At 43.1% G+C, this 24,038-nt stretch overlaps 1 long non-coding RNA gene across 2 annotated transcripts; it reads right to left on the bottom strand.

The window, feature by feature from the left end:
* Positions 1 to 386: 386 nt before the first annotated feature.
* LOC129659122 (uncharacterized) lies at positions 387 to 23,111 on the bottom strand. Of its 2 annotated transcripts, none has more exons than XR_008717802.1 (3): positions 22,546 to 23,111; positions 21,359 to 22,065; positions 387 to 2,034 (listed from the first exon to the last, which is right to left on the bottom strand). It is a non-coding gene; the product is annotated as an uncharacterized LOC129659122 (long non-coding RNA). The 2 variants fall into 2 exon arrangements; XR_008717803.1 differs by having other exon boundaries at positions 22,649 to 23,111.
* Between the last annotated feature and the right edge of the window lie 927 nt (positions 23,112 to 24,038).

Raw genomic sequence — 24,038 nt, 5'->3', positions numbered from 1 at the left:
GATGTAAATGAGGTAAAGGCGACAGGTAGGGAGAAATTCTTCCCATATAGAAGAGGGGGCATGCCTTTCTGGTGTAAGAAAGTATTCCTCTTTAATAGGGAAGAGCAGGGGAGAATTTACATGAATCAAACAAGTGAATCTTAAGCTTCAGGTCCCTCACCAGTATGGATCCGCCACCCCCACCAGGCCCTGGGAGGGATCCTAAGGTAGGCAGACCTGAGAGATACCACAGGTTTGGCTCCAAACCACCTCAATAAAATGAGTGTCAAATAAAGCAAGTCACATGAATTTTTTTGATTTCCTAGTGCATATAAAAGTTGTTTACACTATAAGGTAGTCTATTAAATGTACAATAGCATTACGTCTAAAGAAACAACACACATATCTTAATAAAAAATACTTTATTGAAGAATGCTAACCATTATCTGAGCCTTTAGTGAGTGGTAATCTTCTTGCTGGTCATCTTGTGGCTGGTCTTGCCTCAATGTTGATGGCTCTGTGCTCCTGACCCAGTTACCTCCCAAGAGCCCCACCTCCAAATACCAAGACCATGATGATTAGATTTCAACATCTGAATTTGGGAGAAGGGCACACAAACATTCAATCCATAGCACCATCCTGCTGTTGTCTCTCACAAAATGATACTAGAAAATCTTTCATGTGTGAGGGTGTGCTCGAAGAGTATGTACATGCTAAGTCACTTCAGTCGTGTCCAACTCTGTGCGACCCTGTAGAGTGTAGCCCACCCGGTTCCTCTGTCCATGGGATTCTCCAGGCAAGAATACTGGAGTGGGTTGCCAGAATATGCAGTCACAGATAGATAAGTATTATAGAGATACCCTGGGCAGTTAATAATTACTGTTTTGCTGAATTTTTGTGACATTTCTGGTGTTTGTTAGCTTAATTATTTTTTAATTTTCTATGACTTCTTTCACATTCTAAATATACACCTTCATATCTAATTATTATGCCTAATTTTGCATTCTTTTCTTTAAAGTGCTTGCATGGGCACACACACACACGTGCATGGATGCATGTGTGCACACACACACAATTATATAAGCTTCAGATCTCACAAAACCTGGGTCTGCTCCATGGTGTTAGCCTTCAGGGGAGAGGCCTTGAGTGAAGGAAATGAAGGTTGAGTACCCAGCGTGCCTCTGGGATTGACTCCTCACTCCCAAATGGACAGAGAGAAGCTCACTGAAAGGTTCTGACCATCTAGCAGGGAAGCTGGCACTGAGTATGTAGGTAGAAGCTGCATGCCCTTGGGCACAGCACAAGGAAGCAGGGTTCCCAGGAGCACTGGTCACCAGATTTCCAGTCCCTCCAAGACCCAGGGCCAGGGGAAGCTGTAACCAAGCAGGACGCTACGGGGCCATCCTCTGCTGCAGCTCCTCTCTGAAATACCCAGATAACAGCATTTGATGCACATTTCCTGAGTTGTCTTGCAGAAGTGAAAACGCCCCACCAAATGAAAGATGGTAACTGCTTGACCTGAGACACAGCCTCAGGCCTCCTGGAGCCCAAGGACCGACCCCTGTGATACCATCCTGTTCACGCACCATCACCCAACCAGAGAATTGTGCACAAGCTGATCACATATCCTGTGACCGCCCCATCTGACTTGTAAAAATGCTTTGCCAAAACCCTTCGGGGAGCTCAGGACTTTCTAGGGCATAAGCCAACCGTTGCTTTCCGTGACCCTACAATAAACCTTTCTCTGTTCCAAACTCTGACATTTCAGTTTGCATGGCCTCACTGTGCACCGGACACACACAATGTGCTAACAAAGCCGTCTGGGGTCAGTAGATCCTGGAAGAAGTTAACAGCTGTTGCCTGTACAGTGGTGAGTAGTATTTTGAACATTTTCCCTGGAAGCCAAAGGACCTAGGGTTAGAGAGAAAGAGAAACCTGGCGTGGTGGAGTCACTGCTCCCGTGGACTTAGGGATTTAGCTACATGCTCATCGGTTCTCTTGGCTGCAAGAGTGTAAGCTCCTTTAGGTCAGCAACCTCGGCCATCAGTGTCACATCTGCATAAAAACAGGAAATTATAAAATTAGGGGCCTGGATTCAACTTGATTAAGATTGTAGTTGAAATCAGAGGCTACATATTTCAAAAACGGTTAAGGAACTTCAAGAAGATGAAGATACTATTCTTATCACACATATTTGAGAATACAAGCCCAGAGTGAGTCCAGAAGACACCAAAAAACATAAATCTTAGCCAAGATGGAGTGATATGATTTGAAGCCAAATCATAAAATTGGGTTGTTTGCCACAGACGTTCTTGTGAAATTCTATTGTAGCTGCAATGATTCGCTGTTACAGAATTAGAGACTGTGACACTTGTCCAACTTTTTGCTGTAGAAAATTGAATTTACTCATTGTACATTTGTTATGGTCAATTTGGTTTACCATAAATCTTGTCTTATTTATCCCATTATCTATGACTTATCTGATCTCATTACAATTAACCAAGCTAGTACTCTTGCCTGGCAAATCCCATGGATGGAGGAGCCTGGTAGGCTGCAGTCCATGGGGTCGCTAGGAGTCGGACACGACTGAGCGACTTCACTTTCACTTTTCACTTTCATGCATTGGAGGAGGAAATGGCAACCCACTCCAGTGTTCTTGCCTGGAGAATCCCAGGGACGGGGGAGCCTGGTGGGCTGCCGTCTCTGGGGTCGCACAGAGTCGGACACGACTGAAGCGACTTAGCAGCAGCAGCAGCACTATAAAAGTGGTGTAGATTCACCTGGGCTTAGAAAGGACAACACAAACTTTTCCTCCCTATGTAAGTCACGCAAGTTTTTGTGTGTGTGTGTTTATTTCGTTGTCAATAATGATAATGAAACAGTTGTTGGAATACAGTGGAAGACACTTTCTTGCAGCTGGATGCTAGTATCTAGAAGAGTGTGCAGTACTTGTAAGCATTCAGTAAGTGCCTATTGACTGACTTATTTGCTGACTTCTCATTAACACTGAGGAAAAGGATCTATTAGAAGAGGTATCAACTGGACATCAAGACGTTAGAGGAGGACTTTCCTTGGATTCTCTGAAGTAATTTTTATTAATTTGCTTCAAATATTTCATTTAAATAACTGTACCTTCTTTAAATACATAATTTAATATTATGAAGGAAGCTGAATCCAGTCAGAGATGAAATGCAATCATGAAACACATCCTTTAAAACCCTTGTTTCAACAACTGCATCCAGCATACCGGCTGGATCATATACCTGCAGTAATTCAGGAGGCCACTAGAGGGTATAAAATGGCCAGAGAGTTATTGAAAACTAAGGAAGACGTGCAAATGGACCACAGCCTTGTCTAATTAAATGAAACTATGAGCCATGCCGCATAGGGCCACCCAAGACGTATGGGTCATGGTGGAGAGTTCTGACAAAACGTGGTCCACTGGAGAAGGGAATGGAAAACCACTTCAGTATTCTTGCCTTGAGAACCCCATGAACAGTATGAAAAGGCAAAAAAAAATAGGACACTGAAAGAGGAACTCCCCAGGTCGGTAGGTGCCCAATACACTACTGGAGATCAGTGGAGAATAACTCCAGAAAGACTGAAGAGACAGAGCCAAAGCAAAAACAACACCCAGTTGTGCATATGACTGGTGATAGAAGTGAAGTCTGGTGCTGTAAAGAGCAATATTGCATAGGAACCTGGAATGTCAGGTCCATGAATCAAGGCAAATTGAAAGTGGTCAAACAGGAGATGGCAAGAGTGAACGTCGGCATTTTAGGAATCAGCAAACTAAAATGGACTGGACTGGGTGAATTTAACTCAGATGACCATTATATCACAGTAATCCAAGTCTATACCCCGACCAGTAATGCTGAAGAAGCTGAAGTTGAACAGTTCTATGAAGACCTACAAGATCTTCTAGAACTAACACCCAAAAAAGATGCCCTTTTCTTTACAGGGGACTGGAATGCAAAAGTAGGAAGTCAAGAAATACCTGAAGTAACAGGCAAATTTGACCTTGGAGTACACAATGAAGCAGGGCAAAGGCTAATAGAGTTTTGCCAAGAGAACACACTGGTCAGAACAAACACCCTCTTCCAACAACACAGAGAAGACTCTACACATGGATGTCACCAGATGGTCAATACTAAAATCAGACTGATTATATTTTTTGCAGCCAAAGATGGAGCTCTCTACAGTCAGCAAAAACAAGACCAGGAGATGACTGTGGCTCAGATCATGAACTCCTTATTGCCAAATTCAGACTTAAATTGAAGAAAGTAGGGGAAACCACTAGACCATTCAGGTATGACCTAAATCAAATCCTTTATGATTATACAGTGCAAGTGACAAATAGATTCAAGGATTAGATCTGATAGACACAATGCCTGAAGAACTAGGGACAGAGGTTCGTGACATTGTACAGGAGGCAGGGATCAAGGACATCCCCAAAAAAAGAAATGCAAAAGTCAAAATGGTTGTCTGAGGAGGCCTTACAAATAGCTGTGAAAAGAAGAGAAGAGAAAGGCAAAGGAGAAAAGGAAAGATATACCCATTTGAATGCAGAGTTCCAAAGAATAACAAGGAGAGATAAGAAAGCCTTCCTCAGTGATCAATGCAAAGAAATAGAGGAAAACAATAGAATGGGAAAGACTAGAGATCTTTTCAAAGAAAATTAGAGATACCAAAGGAACATTTCATGCAAAGATGGGCACAATAAAGGACAGAAATGGTATGGACCTAATAGAAGCAGAAGATACTAAGAACAGGTGGCGAGGATACACAAAAAAGATCTATACAAAAAAAAATATCTTCATGACCCAGATAATCACAATGGTATGATTACTCACCTAGAGACAGACATCCTGGAGTGCGAAGTCAAGTGGGCTTTAGGAAGCATCACTACGAACAAATCTAGTGAAGGTGATGGAATTCCAGCTGAGCTATTTCAAATCCTAAAGGATGATGCTGTGAATGTGCTGCACTCAATATGCCAGCAAATTGGAAAACTCAGCAGTGGCCACAGGACTGGAAAAGGTCAGTTTTCATTTCAATCCCAAAGAAAGGCAATGCCAAAGAATGCTCAAACTACCACACAATTGCACTCATCTCACATGCTAGTAAAGTGATGCTCGAAATTCTCCAAGCCAGGCTTCAGCAATACGTGAACCGTGAACTTCCAGATGTTCAAGCTGGTTTTAGAAAGGGCAGAGAAACCAGAGATCAAACTGCCAGCATCCGCTGGATCATGGAAAAAGCAAGAGAGTTCCAGAAAAACATCTACTTCTGCTTTATTGACTATGCCAAAGCCTTTGACTGTGTGAATCACAACAAACTGTGGAAAATTCTTCAAGAGATGCGAATACCAGACCATTCCTCAACTGTGTCCCTTGGTAAAGAAAAAGATTTTAGGTTGTTAGGATTCTTCTAATGTCCTGTATTGCTCATCACCCTGGAAGTCAGTAGTCACTGTGTAATCTTAAACTTTCTCTACACCTTCATTACCTCACCTGTTAAATGGACACAATAACAGCCCAAGGTAGTTGTGTTTTCTATGAAGGATTCAACAGAGACTTCATATTATGGAAGACAGTAATTTAAGATTGATCCAGCCAAAGAATATCAAGCAATTCTATTGTCAAGCTGCATAGTTTACAATGCACTCAACCAGTCAATCTTGAAGTTATACAATTCTTGGCAAAATTTGGTTGTTGGGTCATAGAGGAGACACAGATTTTTCTTTATTTCAAAATTTTCACACAAAGTAAGACTTTGATTTTTTTATTACACTATATAAATTTTTTTCATTAAATTTTAAACTAAGTTAAGTACTAATTAAATGGAGTCTTGGACAAAAAGGACGTAGAGTAGAATTTGATAAATATTTTTATCTGTCGGCTACTGCAGTGTAACAAAACACCCAAAACTCAGTAAGTAAAAACAGAAACCATTTGTTAATTCCCACCTATCTGCCAGTCAGCTAGGGAGCTGGCTAATCTAGGCCAGGCTTGCCTGGAAGGTTCCACTGGTCTCATCTGGCTTCACTCACACATCTAGTAGTTATCTGCTGCTGCTAAGTCACGTCAAATCGTGTCCGACTCTGTGCGACCCCATAGATGGCAGCCCACCAGGCTCCCCCGTCCCTGGGATTCTCCAGGCAAGAACACTGGAGTGGGTCTCCATTTCCTTCTCCAATGAATGAAAGTGAAAAGTTAAAGTCAAGTCACTCAGTTGTGTCCGACCCTTCGCGACCCCACGGACTGCAGCCTACCAGGCTCCTCCGCCCATGGGATTTTCCAGGCAAGAGTACTGGAGTGGGGAGTAGTTAGCTAGGAGTCACATAATCTAGGCTAAATTTAACTGAGATGGCCCTATCTTTTCAGCTTTCTCCTGTGATTATCAAGCCAGGCAGGGCACATCCCTTTCCTGGAAGTAACAGAATTACAAGAAAATGAGTGGAAATAGACAAAGACTCAAGGTCCAGTCTTGGAACTGGAGCTCCATCACTTCTGCCTCATTCCATTAGCCAAGCAAAATTATACAATCAAGTCCAGAATCAAGAATGTGGAGATAGAGTCTGCTAACATATATTATGTATTTTTTAAAATGTCTCCCACAACTAGAAGGTGCATATGCTAAGATCCCCTAAATGTTCAACAACAGACAAAGGAATAAACATGTGATACACGTATACAAAGGAATACTACTCAGCCATAAAAAAGAATGAAATCATGCCATTTGCAGCAACATGGATGAACCTAGAGATTATCATACTAAAGGGAAATAAGTCAGAGAGAGAAAGACAAATATCATATTATGATATCACTTTATATGTGGAATCTAAAACAGCACATAAATGAACTTATCTACAAAAGAGAAAGAGTCACAGATGTAGAGAACAGACTTGTGGCTGCTAAGGGGGAGGGGGTAAGGAGGGAGCTTGGGACTAGCAGATGCAAAATACTATATACAGGATGCATATACAACAAGGTCCTACTGTATAGCACAGGGAACTATACTCAATCCTGGGGTAAACCATGGTGGAAAAGAGTATGAAAAAGAATGTACATATATATGTATAAGTAAATCACTTTGCTGTATAACAATGTAAGTAAACTATACTTCAATGAAATAAATTAAAAAGAAAACTATAGGGATCCAATCTGTCTTGTTCCCATTGTACGGTGAGGAAACTGAGACACAGAGAGGTCACATAGGTATGAAATGGTAAAGCCAGGATTTGAACTAAAATAGTCTGCCCCTAAAGTGCATGCTGTTAACCACTACATTATATCATCTCTCCTAACAAATGCAAATAATTAACAATATAGAAGATTCTGGGCCCTAAATTAGACCTAAATACTATAATGCCTTTGACTGTGTGGATCACAATAAACTGTGGAAAATTCTGAAAGAGATGGGAATACCAGACCACCTGACCTGCCTCTTGAGAAACCTGTATGCAGGTCAGGAAGCAACAGTTAGAACTGGACATGGAACAACAGGCTTTGGAACAACAACCTAATTTCCTGGTTCCAAATCAGGAAAGGAGTATGTCAAGGCTGTATATTGTCCCCCTGCTCATTTAACTTATATGCAGAGTACATCATGAGAAACTCTGGGCTTGATGAAGCACAAACTGGAAACAAGATTACCGGGAGAAATACTAACAACCTCAGATATGCAGATGACACCACCCTTATGGCAGAAACTGAGGAAGAACTAGAGAGTCTCTTGATGAAAGTGAAAGAGGAGAGTGAGAAAGTTGGCTTAAAGCTCAACATTCAGACAACTAAGATCAAGGCATCCGGTCTCATCACTTCATGGCAAATAGATGGGGAAACAGTGGAAACAGTGAGACTTTTTAGGGGGCTCCAAAATCACTGAAGATGGTGACTGCAGCCATGAAATTAAAAGACACTTGCTCCTTGGAAGGAAAGTTATGACCAACCTAGACAGCATATTAAAAAGCAGAGATATTACTTTGCCAACAAAGGTCTGTCTAGTTAAGGCTATGGTTTTTCCAGTAGGCATGTATGGATGTAAGACTTGGGCTATAAAGAAAGCTGAGTGCCGAATAATTGATGCTTTTGAACTGTGGTGTTGGAGAAGACTCTTGAGAGTCCCTTGGACTGCAAGGAGATCCAACCAGTCCATTCTAAAGGAGATCAGTCCTGGGTGTTCTTTGGAAGGACGGATGCTAAAGCTGAAACTCCAATACTTTGGCCACCTCATGCGAAGAGTTGACTCATTGGAAAAGAATCTGATGCTGGGAGGGATTGGGGGCAGGAGGAGAAGGGGACGACAGAGGATGAGATGGCTGGATGGCATCACCGACTCGATGGACGTGAGTCTGAGAGAACTCCGGGAGTTGGTGATGGACAGGGAGGCCTGGTGTGCTGCGGTCCATGGGGTCGCAAACAGCTGGACATGACTGAGCTACTGAACTCGGAGAAGGCAATGGCAACACACTCTAGTACTCTTGTCTGGAAAATCCCATGGATGGAGGAGCCTGGTAGGCTGCAGTCCGTGGGGTCGTGAAGAATCGGACATGACTGAGCAACTTCACTTTCACTTTTCACTTTCATGAATTGGAGAAGGAAATGGCAACCCACTCCAGTGTTCTTGCCTGGAGAATCCCAGGGATGGGGGAGCCTGGTGGGCTGCTGTCTATGGGGTCGCACAGAGTCAGACATGACTGAAGTGACTTAGCAGCAGCAGCAGCAGAGCTACTGAACTGAACTGAACTATAATGATTTTTTTCTGAAGCCAGAATGTTTCCATGAAGCATCAAATCACTGCATTTATTATTGGGTCAGATGATAACACAGAAGAAAAGTATTAAGAAAACTGAATTTGTTAGATAGGCTAGACAATCCATTAAACAACCCAGAAAGGTCATCCTGTTCATCTTCCTGCTTCCAAGCAGGGCTGTATATCACTCTTATCAGGAACACTACAGTTAGCTGTGATTTTTAGTCTTCAGAGACTATTTCTACAACCACCTATGGAAATTCTGTCGATGTTTCACAATTCCATAATTATGAAACATAATTCCATGCTTCATAATTTCATAAGGTAAGCAAGTTTCCTCACCATTAGACCTAAACTGTTCAATTTAATTGCACCATGACTTGGATCAGCTCTGTAAAGTTTAGATCAAGGGTTGCAAACTGGCAGACTGTGGGCTCAAACCAGCCTACAGACATACTGTGTTTTGCCTGCACTGACACAAATGTTTCAATAGTTGCCAACATTTAAAAATAGGGATCTTCATATTAAAAATCCAGCTCTTGTTGAATTAAATTCTCTAAAAGGGTTTGCTTATAATCAGAATTGTCTCGTGTTTGAAAGTTTGGCAGTCACTTATAAAACCTGAACTTGGTGATTTTTTTGAAGAAAAAATGATGATGTTAACTACCAATTTATGTCTACATTTCTATGAATAGTTATTTAGACTGTCTTCAGATATAATGACAAAAAGTTGTCCATAATATCCTTTTATTATCACAATCTGTACATATGTGTAGTTGTTTTTCTCTTTTCATTCCTATTATTGTTGACCTATGGCTTTTTTTTTTTTTTGTATGGGATAAATTTTGCCTCAACTGAACCAATTCTTGGTTTTCATTTTCTCTATTGTTTCTTTATTTGCTATGTATAATTACTGAATTAAGCTCTTATCATTTCCAAACTGCTATTTTTCACTGGGTATGATATGCTAGGTTTATTCTTAAATTTTTGAAGCTGGAATCTTAGCTCATTGATGTTGATCCTTTCTCTTCTGATATAAGCTATTGATTTGTGAGTATAATTTTAAGTGTACCTCACAAGTTTGAATACATCGTGCTTTTAGTTTTCAGTGCTAAATAATTTTAAATTTACATTATTATTCTTTTTCCTTTGCCCCATGAGTTGTAGTGGGTTTGGCAAACCAGCATTCATCATCCATGCCAAACCTCTTTCTAGTTGCCTTCCAACCCTCCAGAGCATGGAAAGATAAAGCTTCATATGTCAGTCTCCCATACTTCATATTCAGACTCCCTGAATATGAATTAGGTTCTTTCACTGGATGTGCCGACCCATGAATTGAAAGAAGGAAAAGGAGTACATATCATCAGGACAATCTTTTAAGATGGTGACTTGGAAGGGTCCTGAGCACTACGTCCCATCCTACCGCCCCCGGGACACATGGAGCAATTCCCTCTGAAAGAAATTTGGAATCTACCTAAGCAACTGCATGCTTCCCTGGTGGCTCAGCAGTAAAGAATCCACCTGCAATTCAGGAGACACAAGTTTGATGCTTGGATTGGGAAGACCCCCTGGAGAAGGGAATGGCAACCCTCTTCAGTATTCTTGCCTGGCAAATCCCATGGACAGAGGAGTCTGGTGGGATATACTCCATGGGATCACAAAAGAGTTAGACACGACTTATCAACTAAACCACCACCACATAAGCAACTCCTCCACACTGGGCAAACAAGAAAATAGCCACATCAAAACATGTAAGAAGGGCTGAGACACACTCCCATCATAAACCCTGCTACAGTGCTGCTGCTGCTGCTGCTAAGTCGCTTCTGCAGTGCCATACAACTGGAGAGAACCCCTAACTCCCAGCTTCTCCCTGAGGAGTGAAGAGTTTGGAACCCATATTGAAAGCCTCTCACCTAAGGGACAGGTCCCCCAAAATACCTAGCTCTGAAAGCCAACCAACAAGGTTTGCACGCATGAAACCCACAAGACTACAGCCAGCAAAGCAGCTATTATTAAAGGTGCAAGCACTCACCACGGCTATGCCCTCAGGGCTTAAGGCAGAAAGAGCTGGCAGAAAGGGCCATTTCCCCATCTTTCCCTGAAAGGGGTCTAATTTGCAAACTTCAAAAGCTGCTGCCTGAGGGTCAGGCTTCTAACTCTGCACACATCTGTGATTATCTACAGAGATCATGTGAAACCTCCCCTGTCCTTTCCCCTTGCCCACTCTGGGTCACCAGTAGCTCCCTGGAAGGAGTTTGTACACATGTCTGGTACGCCAGTTTTTGCTGCCACTGCCTGAGAAACATCTCCCCAGATCGCCAGTCTCTCACAGCCATGGGGATTGATTCAGGAGTCCCGGAGATCTACAGCAAATACTCTTCCAGGCCTGTACATCAAGGCCCGGGGCAGAAGAACAGACAACAATGCCTATTTTGCAGTTTCTCCCTGGAAGGGGGCTAACTACTTATTTTCCAAGCTGTTGCCTGAAGGTCCAGCTTCCAACTGACCTGCATCTAGGTGCTGACTGCAATCTTCCCTTTGGGATACCTAAGAGTTTTGACACACCCTTAACTACTAGAAGCCACCAGGAATAAAGAAGGAAATCTGGACAATCTCAAACGTTTGAGACACAACCAGGGGCATAGGCCAAGCCACTTGACAAGGTTCATCTCCTACGTAAGACTACTCTATCAAGACTGGGAGAGGTCCAGTCTTGAAGTCCTAACCCTGGTGGTCCAGTGGTTAGGACTCCACGATTCCATTGCAGGAGGTACAGGTTCCATCCCTGGTTGGGGAACTATGAATAAGATCCTGTATGCCACTCGGTAGGGCCCAAAAAACCCAAAACAAAGCCCCCAAACCAAATGACAAGTCAAGTGGCCAAGGCTCTTCCACCAATAAATTTAAAAGAAAAGAATGGAGGAGGAACCTGTAGATTAAAAGTGACCTGACATACCACATAAACTTCCAAAGGGCAGAAACTACCGAATGACGGTGTCTAGAATTACACACTTACACAACAAACTAGAAAGAAAGGAGACACTTGTGAGGAAGTAATTGCTATAGAAAGTAGTTGTGTTTGGATGTTTGTTCACACAAGGTGGATATTCACTTTGCAATAATTCATTATGCTACACTTTTGTAGTTTTGTGCATCTGGTTTCATTTCACAATAAAAAGATTAAATGGCAGGGGGGAATGATTCCTATTTCAAAACATGATCTTATTGCATAGCCTTTATTGATCCAACCCCACATGAACTATTCGCTAGATCTCAGGATTAGTCTGTAAGAAACCTAAAACAATCTCATTCCACTATTTTACAAACACCTGGGTACATAAATAAACATAAGCTATTTTATACTTGTGTATACATATCTAGATGTGTGTGTCTATATAGTTAAGAATGACAATAAGTAGATTGAGTTTATCAACCATGAATATCAAACAATACCTGAATATGGAATAAAGAGGGAAAAGAGAAGTACATTCCCACAATAGAGTATATCACAGTCCGGTACTCTATTCTCTGGACACACTTGACCACTCTCCAGTTCCAAACAGTCCATTCCTCCATTCTCCCTTCTGCGGAGACCTTGTTCCTACAGTTCATTTGTCACTGGAACACTCCCCTCTTCACAACCTAGGTGCCTTTGCTGCTTGTCTGAGACCTCTCTGATCTCTAACTGAAGCTGAGCGCTCCCTCATCTGAGTTCCATCATGGTGTGGTACTCTCTCATGCAATTTATTTTGAATTGCCTGGTTTTGTAATTGCCTCTCCTCCTCTTAGATCATGTGATTATAAACTCACTGCAAACAGAAGCTGTATAACTCATTCTATGTGTCCCTTTAAGAATGAGCACAACATCTTATACAGTATAGCCATCAATAAGCTTTCCTTTTTTTAGTACAAGAAATTTACTATCTTTTTTCTTGGTTGATAGTTCAGTTAAAAAGCAACTGTCTTCATCAGTAGCTTGTTAACACTGAAGATGCCCATTCTATGTTAACATAGCATTGATTTTACTTAGTATTCAGTTATAAGTACAAAAATCTGTAACCCGTATGTCAGTTTCTCAGTTATAGTCCAAAGTTATCAAGAATTCACCAAAAGCTCTAAGAAGCTGTCACCTCTAGTGGTGCTGGCAGCAACCTTCCAGCAGAGGGCAGAAGAGGGCTGAGAGAAGGGCAGTGACCTGCTGGGAGGTTCCAGGATGCCTTTGTGAGCTGAGTGAGGGACGTGGACCCGGGTGGTTTATTCACTAAGTTGTGTCCACCTCTTGCTGCCCCATGGACTGTAGCCCGCCAGGCTCCTCTGTCCATGGGATTTTCCAGGCACGAACACTGCACTGGGTTGCTATTTCCTTCTCCAGGGCATCTTCCTGACCCAAAGATCAAACCCTGGTCTCCTGCATTGCAAGCAGATTTTTTACCAACTAAGCTACCAGGACATAGACCCAGGGCAATCTCCCATTTCTCATTTCAAGGTAGAAGTTTTCCAGAGCTAGGGAACAAGCAACGCTAGAACGCTCCACGAGCCTCTTAGATCTCAAAGCAGTCATAGCCCTGATGTGATCTTTTCTTTTTCAAAGTTTTGACTGAGAGGGATGCAGACTGCGTGGGGGTGGAATAGAGGGCTCTGCTGCTGCTAAGTCGCTTCAGTCGTGTCCAACTCTGTGCAACCTCATAGACGGCAGCCCACCAGGCCCCGCCGTCCCTGGGACTCTCCAGGCAAGAACACTGGAGTGGGTTGCCATTTCCTCCTCCAATGCATGAAAGTGAAAAGTGAAAGTGAAGTCGCTCAGTCGTGTCCGACTCTTTGGACCCCATGGACTGCAGCCTACCAGGCTCCTCTGTCCATGGGATTTTCCAGGCAAGAGTACTGGAGTGGGTTGCCATTGCCTTCTCCAATAGATGGCTCAGTTTCCTCTTATGTAACATCCTGAAGCAACTTGTAGACTCAAAATCTGCCTCCTGAGAAACCACCTCCCTTCTAAATGCTGCCTTTGCCTGGGAATTCCTCCCAGGGGGCAGCTTCTCCCATGCTTTCTAAGAATGGGACCAGCTCTTAAAGCCAGCCTTATGTTTCCTTCCATGGACTGCCCTCTGCCTTACCTAATTCTGGTCAGCAGGTTCTCTGCAATTACAGGCTGTCCCATCCGGGCTTTGAAAGAGACCATTATTTTCAGGCCCAAATAATGTATTAGCACAATTTTTCCATATTTCAAGGAGTACATGTTTAGAAGAGAGATTCTGTGACAGTTCTACCTTAATCATTTGTCATACAAGATGAGTTTTTTATAAGAAGCCCATCTCTAGTCATTGGGGGGTCCCTGGGTCTCACTGCTCAAGGTTTACCCCACCCCACAAAACTGTAGCGGGTTCCTTCTAGAAACTGCAATGCCAAGAATATCTGCAACTTTGGAGGTTTAGTCACTAAGTCGTGTCTGACTCTTGCAACCCCATGGACTGTAGCCCTGCCAGGCTCCTCTGTCTATGGGATTTTTCAAGCAAGAATACTGGAGCAGGTTGCCATTTCCTTTTCCAGAGGATCTTCCTGACCCAGGGATTGAATCCACATTTCCCACATTAAAGGTGGATTCTTTACCGCTGAGCCACCAGGGAAGCCATCTGCAACCTTCAGTTCAGTTCAGTCGCTCAGTCGTCTCTGACTCTTTGCGGCCCCATGAATTGCAGCACGCCAGGCCTCCCTGTCCATCACCAGCTCCTGGAGTTTACCCAAACTCATGTCCATCGAGTCGGTGATGCCATCCAGCCATCTCATCCTCTGTCGTCCCCTTCTCCTCCTGCCCCCAATCCCTCCCAGCATCAGCGTCTTTCCCAGCATCAGTCAACTCTTTGCATCAGGTGGCCAAAGTATTGGAGTTTCAGCTTCAACATCAGTCCTTCCAATGAACACCCAGGACTGATCTCCCTTAGGATGGACTGGTTGGATCTCCTTGCAGTCCAAGGGACTCTCAAGAGTCTTCTCCAACACCACAGTTCAAAAGCATCAATTCTTCGGCGCTCAGCCTTCTTCACAGTCCAACTCTCACATCCATACAAGACTACTGGAAAAACCATAGCCTTGACTGGACAGACCTTTGTTGGCAAAGTATGCCAAAGTATGTTGGCAAAGTATCCCAAAGAATGTTGGCAAAGTATGCCAAAGAATGCTCAAACTACTGCACAATTGCACTCATCTTACATGCTAGTAAAGTAATGCTCAAAATCTGCAACTTTAGCCACTGTCAAAAGAATTTCAGGGGCCCAACCATTTGTGGACAGAGGCAACAGGGGCATGACAAATAAGAACTTTCTGCTCCTGTGCTGGCTTTCCTTGATCATCTGCATTGAGACCACTGAGCACTGACAGATGCCAGCCCACCTGCTGCACTCTGCCCTGAAGATGAACATGGGGAGGACCCTGACTGACCAACTGCAGCAAAAGAACCATCTTGTTGAGCAGAGTTCCCAGGACACTCTTTGTAATAACACCTTTAGTTTTCCAGTTTTTCAAAAGTCTACCTTGATCCTGAAGTCTCTGGAACACTATGAAGTATGGACTTTGCTGTGAAAAGCAGAGCTTTTAGAATATCTGAGATGGCTTATTGCCTGCCTGGGATCTAGCTTCTCCCCCTCTTTAGAAACAGACCTCTGGACAATGTGCCATGTTGTTTGTTTATAAAAATAAATATTTTTTATTTATTTTTAATATTTGTTTATTTAAAACATATTAAAATATTAATATTTTAATAGCTGTTATTTATGTATATATAAATATTTATTTATTTATAAATGTGTATATTTATTTATTTATTTCGAAGCCCAGGACCATTTTTTAATTTTGAAAAGTGGGTTCAATTCCTGGATCAGGAAGATCCCCTAGAGGAGGGCATGGCAACCCACTCCAGTATTCTTGCCTGGAGAATCCCACAGACAGAGGAGCCTGGCAAGCTACAGTCCATAGGGTCGCAAAGAGTTGGACATGACTGAAATGACTTAGCATGGACACAAATTGAGGATGGGGAAATTAACTAACTTGGCCAACATCACATGACTAGTAGCTGGTATACCCAAGAACTGAACCCCCAAACCTGACTTCAAAGCTCATTCTCTGTCCAGGGTGCAGTCCCTAGACAAGGATGACCTCTTTGTTAGCTATCCATTTCTAGAGGTCAGGTGACTTGTCCTAAAAATTCACCAGCTATTTCAAATTCAATTTCTATACTTCAGCCTGTTCTGAGAAGTAGAATTTAGCAACTGTGGGGATTCCAAACACTGGACTTGCATGAGCTCAAACCAGATCTTTATTTAAGCCATGGATAGCAAATTCCCTGGAAAGGACCAACTAGGAATTTAGATAAATCACTTCTGAACACATAGCCCAGGAAATACTAATAACCCCACGATCCTTATTCCAAAAGGGAATCTCAGGTTTGAAGCGTGTCTAAAATGTCAAAATCTGAGCCAAGGCATTCCTGAAGTAATACAGAGGAAGAACTTGAACAGCTGGATGTCAAGATTTAGTATAAAGGTACAGTAACTAAGAAAACATGTTGGTACAAGAATAGAAAAATAGAACACTGTGTATACTGGAGATCTCTCAACCCACACATATAGGGACTCTTGGCTCAGGATGAAGGTAGCTCATGGGGAAGGACCATGTCTTAACATTTATTATTTTATTTGTTTAGTTTTGGCTATGCTGGGTCTTCGTTGCTGTACAGGTTTTTCTCTAGTTGTGGAGCTTCTCATTGCGGGGGCTTCTCTTGTTGTGGAACACAGGCTCTGGGCATGCGGGCTTCATTAGCCGTGGCACACGGGCTCAGGAGTTGCAGCTCTCGGGCTCTGGAGTGCAGGCTCAATAGTTGTGGCACAGAGCTTCGTTGCCGTCAACATGTGGGGTCTTCCTGGATCACAGATCAAACCCTATGTCTCCTGCACTGGCAGGTGGACTCTTCACCACTGAGCCACCGGGGAAGCCCAGGACCATTTTTTAATAAACCTGATGTTGTGGGGAAAGAAATGAAGCCTTTCCTGTATCTCACACCATATGTAAAAACATTTCCCAGAGGACTTTACATCCAGTGACTAAAGGCAACTGAGGAGAAAATCTAGAATATCTTTTAGACCTCAGGTTATCAAAAGTTCCTTAAACAGGTCATAGATATATAGATATATTGATAAACTGGACATTACAGATAAGAACTTAAGCTCACCAAAAGATATTCTTATAAAAGTGAAAAGGCAAACCACCAAGTGGGAGAAAATATTTTCAACTGTTGACATAGAATGTCACCCGCCGTATCAGTAGGGCTATCAGACCATCAGCCACTACCACTGCCTAGACAGTGCACCTTTAGGGGATACAGGATGGGAGGAAAAAAAAAAAAAAAACACCACAGGATATTGGCCCTAGATAGTTAAGGTTCTTATCAAAAAAAAAAAAAAGTTATCAGTGAGCCTAGACTCTTGAATCTTCCCCAGCACAGAAGAGTACTAAATTCATTAACTTGAGATGTCTATTTTTAATTAATAGCAATCTTTTGATGTTCTAGCTACCTGGTTTTTGTTGCAACACCCCTAAATATCCTGACTCCTCCCTTACCTCTTTGAAACAGTCCCTCAGAGCTATCTGAGACGCTGCCTCCTGGGCTAAAATCCTCAGATTTTCCACTGAATAAGATAATTCTCAACTTTTTGGTTGTGTACTTTTTTCAGTTGACACAGCTCATACCAACAATAAGGCACTCCCACAAATCAGTAAGAAAAAGAGAAACACCAGAGTAGAAAAATAGACCAGAGAATTGAATAGGCACATCACAAGAAATTTAAATGGCCAACAAATATATGGAAAGGTGTTCAGTCTTACTGGAAATCCAACAGATGTGAATTAAAACAATGAGACTAGTTTAGTCAAGCCTTTACACCTAACTTCCAATTTACAAAAATTATCAGAGAAGAACAGGTGAGACACCAAGAGGGAACATCAGACAATGCAGAATGTGATGTTTCTTCAAGACAACTGGCCTATAGTGTCATCAAAACAAAAGAGACTAAATATGTACTAACCAAATGCAAAGTATCTGAATGGATCCTTATTATTTTTAACTAGATATAAAAAACATTTTTGTGTCAATTGAGGAAATTTCAATATGGACTCAATATTGTATGATACTATGTAATTATTGTTACTTCTCTTGGTTATTGTGTTTAAACAGTAAAGTATCCATCTTCTTAAGAGGGTCATATTTAAGAGTGAGTGTTATTATAATTTTTTATATGATTCACACACAAAATAGGTAAAGAATAAATATGCCAAAATATTTAATTATTGACTTAATGGTAGGTAAGTGGGTGTTCTGTGTACATTATTCCTTGTACATTTGAAATTTGTAATAAAAATTGAGTTAATCTGATAATAAATTTAGGCTAGAAAAAAATCTCATGTCCACACACAGTTATATACCAATGCACACCAAAATAAAAGCTAAACTTGTAAAGACTAGCATTACCAAGCATCGGAGAGAACGTGAGGCACTGAGACTTTCCACACACAGCTGATGGGAGTATAAATCAACAGAATCACCTTGTCATCATCCAGTAAAGTTAAAGGAACATAACCTATGACCTGGTCATTCTACTCCAAGGTAACCAGCCTACTTAAATGTGTGTGCTTGAATACAGGGAGACACAGATGAAAATGCTCAGAGCTGATGTAGTCATCAAATTCCCAAACAGGTAACAAGCTAGGTAGATGTGTAAACACCTGTTGATTGTCCAAATACTATACTAGAGTGACAATTAACTACAGCTGTGTGCAACAACGTGCAGGAACCTCACACACACTGTGTTGATAAAAGCAGCCAGACACAAAGAACACATGCTGTATGGATCCACTTCTATACACATAAAGACTTTGACATAAAAAACTCAAACAATATCGTCCATGTATGTCTATTTATATAGTCAAATTTTAAAGGAAAACAAAGACGTGACTGACCATAAAAGTTGGGACAGCAATGATCTTTGAAAGGGGGAACTGCAGCAGAGAAGGGATATATAGGAGGGATGGGGGGCAGGGAATAGCAGTGTTTTACTTCTTGACCTGATGCATTTACTTTGCAGAAAAATTAAATTGTGTATTATGTTCTATATACTTTTCTCTATGACTGCTATAGCTCACAATGAAGAGATTTAAAATAAATGGCAAAAACTATCTGTAGAAAAATTAAAACCTGGCCCCAAATCTGTCAGCGTTATTGGGCAGGACTCCTCTGAACCATGTTTACCTGGGGGAAGATGGCATCTGAAATGAAACCATAGGTCTCTGGGCTCCTCCAGGGAAAGCCTTTCCACGGACCTTGCTGAAGAGGGAATGGTCAGCTGTCACCAGACTTTCAGTTTTGGTGTCCAGGAAATAAGCTAAATTTTTCTTTCAGAATTGTGCCCATCCTACCAGAGAGGTAATTCTCATTCCTCCAGTCTATATGCTCTGTAAGAGAGGATGAAAATCTCCCATATTTGTTATACCCAGGACCTGAAGCCCAAGGCAGAACATAGAAGACATCACCACATGGCAGAGGGCGGGGTGCTCAGAGCTAGGCAGTCCTTCCTGGACATTGGGCACCTGGGGTACAGTGACAGGGCACAGAGCAGGATAACAGATCAGGACCTCAAACCCAGGCCAGGCACATCATCCATGCTCCTAGAAGGAAAGCTTCTCTGTTTCTGTGCCTTTGGAGATTTTCCTTAATCATTCACTATTACAGAGTTTAATTCAGTTGTGAGTAACAGAGCCCAACAGAACCAGTGAGGTTTTCCCTTTCTTTCATTTAAAGATCAATCTTCAGGTAAGTGGTGATTGGTGCAGAGTCAATGACTGGGGGAGGAGGGGATACCACTACCATCTTCTAGACCTTTTCTTCATGGCCTCAAACCAGGGCCAGCATTAGGATATATGATGCCTTTGTGCAAGGTACAAACAGTTGTCCTACTGAGCAGATGACGAGTAACAGGACTCACTCACCCCCGGACAAACAGTTTATTGAGAGACATCCCACTAACAAAATCTGGTTTTATAGCTGTATCTACCAGACTCACCAAGGTAGTCAAGACATCGCCAATGAACCTCAGGAGTTTTTCTTGTAGTACTGAAATCTGCATTATATGAAGCCTAGGACCTAACTTCTGAAATTAAAAGGACCATAAGCCCAAACACACACTGACTTCTGGAAATTAAATATTCAGAGGTTTATTTACTGGCAAAACTTAGGCAATCCATCAGACAGGCTCAGAAAGTTCACTCTCAAGTTGGGAGTGTGGGGAGAGGGGAATGTGGCATGTGTCCCCTCAGACGCAGGTGCCAAGTTCAATGGCATGGCAGTTTCAGTGCCTGTGGACATGTACCACAGCCTGTGCAGGCCCCAGGTTACAAAACTGTTAGCTCTGCTGTGGCATTCACTTTTACACTTTGGTCAGCATACCTTGACAATAGGAAAAAAAAAAAAATCAAGGGGTGGGTAGTGGTTTTCATCGCATACAGGTGGAAATGGGGGTGAGGTGGGGGGAGGGTGTGTGCACAGCAGGTTCGTATTTGAATAAGCGTTCTTCCTACATACAACTTGACCACACCAAAGCCTTAATGGGGAAAGATCTGCAAAACAGGCACAGCAACTGCATTTATAAAGTATGAATCAAACTCTGACCTTTCTAGCTGCCAGATCATCTACACAAGTCGCAAATTCAGGAATGTGCATGATATTTTCTCTCCCAATTCTACATCAATCCCTAAAAAGGATTTCAGAGAAGCCTTGTCTGGGTCTGTTTCTAGTAATCAAAAGACCACCCTCTCTGATTAGATTTTACCCTACTTTCAAGTTAGGTTCAGTTCAGTCGCTCAGTCGTGTCCGACTCTTTGCGACCCCATGAATCGCAGCACGCCAGGCTTCCCTGTCGTCCATCACCAACTCCCGGAGTTTACCCAAATTCATGTCCATAGAGTCGGTAATGCCATCCAGCCATCTCATCCTCTGTCATCCCCTGCTCCTCCTGCCCCCAATCCCTCCCAGCATCCGGGTCTTTTCCAATGTTGCTCTTTGCTTCATGTTGCCAGAAGAGAGGGAACAGAGACAAGAAACCTCATTACAGCACAGCGGGCAGCAGACTGTCAGCATCAAGGCTGCATCAGGCCTCCCCCAGTCTCACCGGAGCAGCCAAGATGGCCTAACCTAGAAGAACACCATGCATGCAGTCGGGTACCTATCACTAAGCCTGGGGAACCACTGCTTTTAGAGCAAGCAAACCTGCTCTTTGTCCAGGAGGAGACAATATCTTGACTCCCAGTGTTACCAACTACATCAACAGCCTTGAGAAATGGCTGAAGTAACAGACTGGTCAGGTTTTTGTATTCTAGGCACACACAGCCCAGGGTGTGAGCCCAAGAAGACCAGGGAGAACCCTGTGTCCCAACAGTGACCGCCTCTGTGGCTAGAAAGCCAAGTCTCCTAATTAATAGCCCCACTGGAACCTCATTATGCAAAGGAAAATAGCAATTCCCAAAAGAGGGCATGCAGGCATAAACAAACGCGAAAACATAACAGAATCAGATGTGGTCCTACCTTAACCACTGTCCTCTGGCGTGCACACTGCAGATTCCGTCAGGAAATGGGAGTGTCCACTGCTGTATCTCTGCCGTGAGTCTCTCCAGGAAAACCCTCTGTCATGACCTTTGCTCCTGCTAAGCTGTGGGAATGGCCTTGCTGCTGCCTCCGGGGGCCACAGAGAAGTGAGCGCTACCACTCGAGTCTCCGAAGTGCTCAAATACGAAGTCGGAAGCCACAGGCGTCCACCAAGGAAAGAGGGAGCGCCGGCCCTTATCTTTGGGTCTCTGACCAAAACAGCATTCCTATCATCCAGGATCGGACGCCTTTCAAAGAGCAACTTTGGCCATTTTACTGCCAATTCTCACCATCTCCAAATTAAACTCAGAGGCTGTGCGTGGTTGGGGGCCGGACGGAGGGCAAGGGGCTGGACAGAAGGCGAGGAGCGGGGGCCCAGGGCGAGAGAAGGGGCAGAAGGCTTCCACGGCTCAGCTCCAGGTGGCCACACTCTGCACTGATTGTGAGTGGTTTCACCAGGCTTAGGTCGTTTGCAGCACTCTGCCCTAAGGACGTTTCTCTCCTGGGAAATTTCTTAGCCTCTGTGGGCCGCCAATGCAGGAGGCGCGGGTTCGATCCCTGGACCTGACGATCCTCTGGAGGAGGAAATGGCAACCCACTCCAGTATTCCCATGGACAGAGGAGGCTGGCAGGCTAAGTCCATGGGGCTGCAAAGAGTTATGACTGAGTGAGAACGCAGGCACACACGCAATGACTCAGGTTGGTACCTTACAGATTTTGAGAGTTGCCAAAATGTGTCAGGGGTGGACTTTATTTAGGTTCAAATTCAACCACGTTCGTGTATAGAAACAATTTTAATCTTTCAGAACATAATAATCTCTCTTGTTCTGCCTTCCTTTTTGCTTCCCCTCCTTTATCAGCTCTTACTGATTCTCTTTTCTCTTTCCTACTTGAAATGGCTAAAACCAAAGAGGAAGGGGTAGGGAAGTGCTGTCAGACTTGGAAACTGTCAGAACTAGTGGAAACAAACCATTTCAGATCCTTTCCCAATTGCCACCTCAACTCTTGAATTTTAAAAATTTCCTCTTGTGAAATTTAAACATTTCAGCAAAGATTCCCACAGCCCCCAAGTGATATGCAGCATCTTTGCAGCCCTCTACCAGGGGAGGCCTCCTCACTGTTGTTACCTGTGCTGAGGGGCGGGAGGCAGGTAGCAGAGAGTGAACTGGACACTGCTGAGTGTACAGTGTTGGACATGGACTTCAGGTGACCGGTTTCACTCATACTCACTTCTTTGTGTCCTTGTGACCAATGGATTAGATTTCTAAGAGAGCTAGCAAAGATTAAGTACCTATGGAAGAAAGAAAGGCCAAGCATGGCCTCCTAAGCACAATAAATGAATGAGCTATTCTCCAAATTCTAGCCCAGTTCGTGAGCTGGCATGGCATGCCAGTCTACCTTTCGTTACCAACACACAGTGATCGATCCTGGCTTCCTAAAACAGGGATCAGCTTTCCCACATTTCCATACAGGGTCAGATAATAAGGATTTTAGGCTTTTGAACTCTATGGTCTCTGTGGCAGTTACTCAACTCTGACACTAGAGTGGGAAAGTAGCCACAGACAATCCATAATTAAGTGAGTGTGGCTGTGTCCCAATAAAACTTATTTATAAAAACATCAGCAGACAGGATAAGGCCTTCCCACCATAGTTTGCCAACCTGCCCCATCTAGCAACCACTGTGTTGTAACGGAGTATCAAGGTGCCTCTAGGCTCAGGGGGAGGGTTGTAATCAATTAGCTTTGTTTGCACAGATACGTAAGGAGAGTAACCGGTTCTAGATCAATTGTCTACAAAGTGGGCTGTGCTTACCCCAGGATGTGTATAACATGATTCATTGAGCTATGTGAAAAAACTTAGAATTTTTATTTATTTGTATATTATCTGTTTTCGTAATAGATGGTTGATCTTGGTCTACTTCACCATGGATCCATGGAATTTGCAGTGAGTCAGTCCTATATAATGTGCTAATTAGAAGTCAGACTTACAAGTCTCTGAAGAGAATGGCATAACACATGTGCCTTCAAGTGGCAAAACCTGCCCACTGCCTCTCCCTGCTGGTCTGATCTGAGCTCTGCATGTTTCAGGAATTCACCCAACAGGAGAGCAGTGGTTCCTAATTCCTCGAAGACAGTTTTTTAGGGGGTGTATGGTGGACTTACCATGCTAGAGGAGTCTTGGACTCATAGTCTTAAATCTGAGCATTGGGCTCAGCTACTGGTCAGAACTCAAAGAAAGGGAACATACCATCACCCCTGACCCTGCACATACACACACATTGTTCACAAGAGCATTGAACAAACTGTGCTTCCCTGGCTTCTGGTTGTCTCCCTCTTCCTTGGTAATCAGACCTGCCATGGACACGCGATCAGATTGTACACTGCACAAGGAGCCTAGGTAAGGTGGTATCATTCACAGAGTAAATATGGTAGACATATTTATTATGTCAATTTTCTGATAGATGAAAGTGTTGGTTGCTCAGTCCTGTCAAACTCTTTGTGACCCCCCAGGACTGCAGCCCGCCAGGCTCCTCTGTCCATGGAATTCTCCAGGCAAGAATACTGGTATGTGAAGTCACTCAGTCATGTTCGACTCTTTGCGACCCCGTGGACTGTAGCCT

Source organism: Bubalus kerabau, chromosome 8 (assembly GCF_029407905.1).
Source record: "Bubalus kerabau isolate K-KA32 ecotype Philippines breed swamp buffalo chromosome 8, PCC_UOA_SB_1v2, whole genome shotgun sequence".
NCBI lineage: Eukaryota > Metazoa > Chordata > Mammalia > Artiodactyla > Bovidae > Bubalus > Bubalus kerabau.
Note: the sequence above shows the minus strand (reverse complement) of the source record. Positions and strands in the feature narration are given on the sequence as shown.